At 41.9% G+C, this 6,709-nt stretch overlaps 1 long non-coding RNA gene across 1 annotated transcript; it reads left to right on the forward strand.

Moving 5' to 3' along the window:
- Window positions 1-2,300: 2,300 nt before the first annotated feature.
- LOC125107409 (uncharacterized) lies at window positions 2,301-4,729 on the forward strand. Its single transcript, XR_007129538.1, has 2 exons — window positions 2,301-2,687; window positions 4,605-4,729. It is a non-coding gene; the product is annotated as an uncharacterized LOC125107409 (long non-coding RNA).
- The last annotated feature ends 1,980 nt before the right edge of the window (window positions 4,730-6,709 follow it).

Genomic DNA, 6,709 nt, shown 5'->3' on the forward strand with positions numbered 1-6,709 from the left:
GTCTCTCTCTAACAAATGAATAAATCTTAAAAAAATGTAAAAGTAAAATTAAATAGCCATCATCCACCTTAGCCAGTCAAATCAGTCTAGGAAATCCACTTAGAGTAAGTTTGTGGGGTGCTTAAAATCCAGATGACATTTATTTCTGTTTCCCAACTTTTTATTTTGAGCAAGTTTAAGCAAAAACTAACAAAATAGTACAACAGACACCTCTAGAAATGTTAGGTTGCTGATATCCTACCACACCTGCATATGTAGAACATATGCACACAGACACGCACACATATGGACATACACATCAACATTCCTTTGTTGTTTTGGTAGAGTCACTGTCATAAATAAACTGCAGACATTGAGACACTGTCAAGTGGCGGGTGGGGGACATCCCCAGACGATCAGATTATTTCCAGTGATCAGAGTGTGGTGAATCTAGCCACAGCATTTCCATGGCAGATTTTATAGTATGCGAGAACCTCTGTATATAAAATCACTGAGGTAAGGAACGCCTGGGTGGCTCAGTGGGTTAAAGCCTCTGCCTTCGGCTCAGGTCATGATCCCAGGGTCCTGGGATCGAGCCCTGTGTCGGGCTCTCTGCTCAGCGGGGCGCCTGCTTCCTCCCCCCTCTCTGCCTGCCTCACTGCCTGTTTGTGATCTCTGTCTGTCAAATAAATAAATAAAATCTTTAAAAAAAAGTCACTGAGGTGAGCAAAACTAAGAGAAATACCAAATGAGAGGTGCAGATTTTAAAAAATTGGCATAGGGACACCTGGGTGGCTCAGTCGGGTGGGCGTCTGAGAGTTCAGCTCGGCTCCTGATCTCAGGGTCATGAGATGGAGCCCTGAATCTGGTCCACGCTCAGCAGGAAGTCTGCTTTTCTCCTCTCTCTCCCTCTTCCCCTCCCCCACTCGTGTTCTCTGTCTCTCTAAAATAATCTTTTTTAAAAATTGGCGTATACTATATATATAGAGAGAGAGTCACATATATAGTTAGTTTTACATAATATATACATATATATAGTTGAGCAAAGTGTTTCTTCTCAGTTAGTATATCCTAGACATAACTTCCTATCATTTTCTATCATAATTCCCAATCATAGATCACAGAAATATCCCCATTCATGTTAACCCTAATGTAGTTTTGTGGGTTTTTTTAAGATTTTATTTATTTATTTGACAGACAGAGATCACAGGTAGTCAGAGAGGCAGGCAGAGAGAGAGGAAGGGAAGCAGGCTCCCCGCTGAGCAGAGAGCCCAATGTGGGGCTCGATCCCAGAACTCTGGGATCACGACCTGAGCCGATGGCAGAGGCTTTAACCCACTCAGCCACCCTGGCGCCCCTGTAGTTTTCCATTGTATATGGCTGCAGGATACTCAGTTGCTGAAATATAGATAAATACTGAAGATATTCCCAAATGTCTCCAATCCATTCACCTTAAACTGTGTTCTCTGCTAATCCTTGGTACGTTGAAAACCTCGATATTGTACATCCATACCCTAGCTAGTAAGATTTGAGGATATATTTTTTTTTTGAAGTTTATGTAAGTAATCTCTACACCCCACGAGGGGCTTGAACTCATGACCCTGAGACAAAGAGTCACATGCTCCTTAGAATGAGCCAGCCTGGTGCCCCAAGATCTGAGGATTTTAAAAGTAGCTATTTAGGATGCCTGGGTGGCTCAGGCAGTTAAGCATCCACCTTCAGCTCAGGGATTGATCCCAGTGTCTTGGGATCCAGTCCCTCGTCAGTCTCCTTGTTGGATGGAGAAAAATACCTGGGATTTTAACACAAGTTTTCTCCTGGAGAACAGGAGCATGAGTGAATTTTAGTTTTGAAAAATACTTTCTCTAGTTTCAATATTTCTACAATGCATATATGTACTACATTTGATCACAAAACATCAGACCTTAAATACACACACACACACACACACACACACATTTTTAAAATATATATATTTTTAATATATATTTAATTATTATATATATTTAATTAATATATATTTATTATTATTAATATAATATAATATAAAATAATATTAATAATAATATTATATTATTAATTATATATATTTAATTAATATATATATTTTTAAAAATATATATATAAATATATATATTTTTAAAAATACATCTATTTTAAAGTTTTATTTATTCATTTGAGAGTGAGTGAGAGAAAATACAAGCGGGTGGAGGGGAAGAGGCAGAGGGAGAAGCCGACTCCCCACTGGGACCCCAGGATCAGGACCTGAGCCGAAGGCAGATGCTTAACTGACTGAGCCACCCAGACGCCCCAAACATATGTACATATATGAAGATTATAAATGCCGAGCTGGAATATACACAAGGGGCCATGGAAGGCTGAATGTTCCAGCAGGACTGACAGGTCTCTTCATTCTTGGGCAATTTGAAATCAGGACCATTTACCCTGCTTCCCCCCAGCAGAGTCTCCTGGTGCCTGTCTCCCTCTCCTCTGGCCTCACACACGCCCTGGGGAGAAGTTCCGCCTGCAGCTTGCCTGCCCTTGCGAGAATCTTACTGTCTTTCTCTCCAGCGAGGCCGTGAACGCTCAGCTCACAGGAAGGGTGGCTGTCCACTATTTTCCTCTACTTTGCAGACAGCCCTGCACAAGTGAGGTGCTCAAGGAGTGTGCGAAGTTTTGTGGGTTGATTTTTCTTCACTTCATGCTAGGTAATTTACCCCAGGCCTCTTGACATTCCTCAACCCCAACAATTCTGTAAGTGGTAATTTTATCCTTTCCTCTTCTGCTGGATTGATACGTATGTATCTTTGAGGTTCCAGTTCATGCTGAAAGATCACGAATCTGGGCAGCGCACACCCTGTCAGTCCCTCAGACTAGTTTTAATTATGGCTGATACCGGAAACCAGCTCAGAGAAAATACACTTGTGTCTCTTTGTGTGGAAATGATTTATAGAAGGCTTGTCTTCTAGCTACAACACATAGCTTAATTATATCTGTGCTCCTAGAATTAGATTTACCCTGTTTTTCTTAAATTATTTTCATGTAAGAAGACCATGATCTTTATGGGACAGATTCTGAAATTGTAATTCGGGTCTAAAGGAATGGAAATGAGTGGAGTGTGTGCCTGGGAACATGTGTGTGGGTTTTTTTCCCTTCCTTTCCTCCAATTTTTTTGTTTCTTTCCTCCCTCTCTCAGTTTCATCGCAAAATATGAGAGATCAGCGGTGCTCAGCAGAAAGGGAGTGGGGATAGTCAGATGTCGTCACCTGGAGAGATTTTTTCCTTGGGTTTGAGGGCTCACACAAACAATCCAGGATGATCTCATCTTGAGAACCTTAATCATACCCACAAGGACACTTTTTCCAAACAAGGTCACTTTCACCATTTTGGGGGGTTAGGACATAAACACACTTTATTTTTTTTTTGGTGGGTGGGCATGACTTTTGAGGGGAGAAGTTCAGGAATTCTGTTTTGAGATGTCTGTTAGACGATGTGGAAGCAGGGTCTAAAATCCTCTGGAGAGTTCAGGCCAGAGATATAAATTTGGGGATCACCAGTTTACAGGAGGAAATTAAAGTCACAATATGGAGATTATTGGGGAAACCCGTGTGTATAGAAAAGAGCTGTCAAAGGAGCCTGGGGATGATGGAGACCCAGTGAAGGAGGCTGAGAAGGAACAGGGAGGGAAGTTGCGTATGTGTTTTGCTGGGTCCTGTGATGCTTGGGGTCTAATAAGCTTCAAAATGAGAATCCAACTTTGGGTGCCCCACATGGTAATCGCTAGTCAGCTTTGATCGGCCCATTGGGCGGAATGGAAGATTGACTGGCTTCCAAAGAAAAGGAGAGGAGAAAAAGTGGAGACAGGGGATGTATACAATTTTTTCAAGCTTTGCTGCAGAAAGAATGGAGAGATGTGTGAGTGAGAGCTGGAGGAAATGGTATCACCAGGGAGCCTCCAAGAGATGCAGTGCTAACAGTAGGCTTCTATGCTAATGATGGAAGAGGGGAGCCAACAGGGTGGAAAAGAAGGGAGAATCGCTTGAACAAGGTTCTGGAATAGTCAAGACAGGAGGTAGGGGTCACTGCCCAAGGGGAGGGCTGGCCTTTGCTGGGAGCGCCGAACTGCCCCCGCAGCTGAGACAGTCCAGGGTGGGGACAGCTGCAGGTAATGGCCAAGATGCTGGCTTCTGTTTGATGCACGAATGAATCTGACCAACTTTAAACCTTGCTGCTAAATTACTGGGATACGATCATCTCTTCTTCTCAGGAAAGAATGGCATATTTGAATCTGGGATTCATTGCAATTTCTCCTTCATATAATGAAAGAGTTTGGGGCACCTGGCGGCTCAGTTGGTGGAGCATGAGATGCTTGGTCTCCAGGATGTGAGCTCTGGCCTGAGCTAGGTGTAGAGATTACTTAAAAATAAAATCTTTAAGAAATGGTCATAGGTGTGCACAACTCTTAAACAATTTAATTCAAGTTTCTTTGGTCTCGCTAATTTGGTTTTAGTTGCTCAAATATGGCTATTGTTAAAAAATCATTTTCTTTAACTTCTTACACATCTGGGGAGAAGTATTCCTCAGATGGTTTTGAAAATCGTTGTGTTTCAGTATTTGTCTTCAAGGTTACTTTCAGTGTTTGGGGAAACCAAGCACATTGCTTGAAGAGGATTTTGCTTGAAGGTGATTTTGAAGTGACCTTCAAAGGTCCAACTTTAATAAGAATAAATAAGGAAAGCTGAAGGAGAAAGAAATGATCATTCTTGTGATAATGTTGGTTTCATTAGTGTTCCATTTCAAATGGTCTCAGATATTTTTATTTTAATAGCACAATTATTAAAGATGTGTAAAGAATTTCCAAATAATCCAAATCACTGTTTTTTTTTTAAACTGGGAACAATATCAAGTTACCTACGGAGAAATTATTGTTCTAAATCCCCCATGGGATCTTCATGAGACATTTTAAACCCATCATCCTTTAATTTAAAAGAGGCAGACAATAATTGGAAGCATTCAAAGATTTCCTTCGTCTCTCTGGACAACCATCCACTTAAACCAACCAGCTCACAGTAGAGCGGCTGGGATTTTCACATACTTGTAAAACGAGGTATTTGGGGGGAACATTAAAACTACAGGTGTAGGTAGCCTCATCTCACTGTCTTTCCCATTGTTCAGGGAAGTCAAAAACTTTCAGGGCCTGTGTGGGTAAATGCCTTGACCTTGAAATAATCTGGGTTGGCCTGAATTGAATTTACATTTGCAGTGCCCACTTTCCACCAGGCGAGGGCGGTAAGGACTCACGGATTCACCTATGCCCGGTCCAGGAGCCCTTTTTCTCAGGAGCAGAAAGAAGGAGAATCTTTTTCCTTTACCTACCAAAGGCCAGATACTTCACTTTAAATTATGATAAACATAAGCGCCTCTCCTGAAGACCCCTGGCAACCCAGTCAACGAGTTCAGGATCAGGTTCCAGCTCTGGGATGATCAATTTGTGGGCGATGAGGTGAAGAACTAAGGGGGGAAGGCCCAGGACATTTCTGTCAACCTAAAACAATCTGAGAGTCTGGGTGGGGAGGAATCATGGATCAAGTATAGAGAACCCAAAGATGAAGGCCAAAGGGCTGGCCTTGCTCTGGATGTTGACGATTGTCCACCCTGCCTCAGAGGAAATAGGCAGCAGCTAATAAACTAATTTCTGAGTCCTGGCCTGCTTTTCTTGGTGAGTATGGCAGTTTCACCACATTACATAAAGACATCCCTTAAGAAACTACAACATGTTTAGGGGCATCCAGGTGGCTCAATGCGTGAAGTGGCTGGCTCTAGATTTCAGCTCAGGTGGTGGTCTTAGGGTCTTGAGATGGAGCCTGGCCTCTGGCTCACCACTCAGCACGGAGTCTGCCAGTTCCTCTTCCTCTGTTCCTCCCCCTACTTTCTCTCTCTCTCAAATAAATAATTAAATAAATAAAATCTTTTAAAAAGATAGAAATGATAACATGTTTATAAGATGACAGATTCTGGAAGTTACTCTTTAAGACAAAGAATTAATGAGAAAAATGAGGGAGAGCAAAGAAACAGTGAGATGCCGTGTCAGTCACCTGCAGAGACTAGATGGGAAAGATATTTCAGAAAGAATTTCTAGTTCTTATAGCCATTATGGACAACAATATGGAAGTTCCTCAAAAAATAAAAATAGAACTATCATATGATCCAGCAATCCCACTGAATTCCAGTTCCAAAGGAACTGAAATTAGGTTTCAAAGAGATATCTGCACTCCTATGTTCATTGCAACACTTTTCACCAGAGCCAAGATATGGCAACAACCTAAGCGTCTGTCATCAAGTGAAAGGATAAAGAAAATACGGTAGGCACACACAATGGAATATGATTCAACCCTAGGTAGGAAAGAGATCCTACCTACCATTTGTGACAACAAATGGCATTGTGACAACATGGGTGGAGCTAGAGGGCACAATGCTAAGCAAAATAAGCCAGTCACAGGATTAATACTACCCGCTACTACTTATAGGAGGAGTTTAAGAGTCAAACTCACAGAAGCAGAGAAAATGGTGGTTCCCAGGGGTGAAGAAGGGAGGGGAGAATGGAGAGGGGATGGTTTAAGGCTACCAAGTTTCAGGTATGCTAGGTAAATGGCTCTGGAGATCTACAATACAGTATAGTGTCTGTAGCTCGCAATGCTGCATTATCTACTGAAAATTTGCTAAGAGAGTA

This window comes from Lutra lutra, chromosome 8 (genome assembly GCF_902655055.1).
Source record: "Lutra lutra chromosome 8, mLutLut1.2, whole genome shotgun sequence".
Lineage (NCBI taxonomy): Eukaryota > Metazoa > Chordata > Mammalia > Carnivora > Mustelidae > Lutra > Lutra lutra.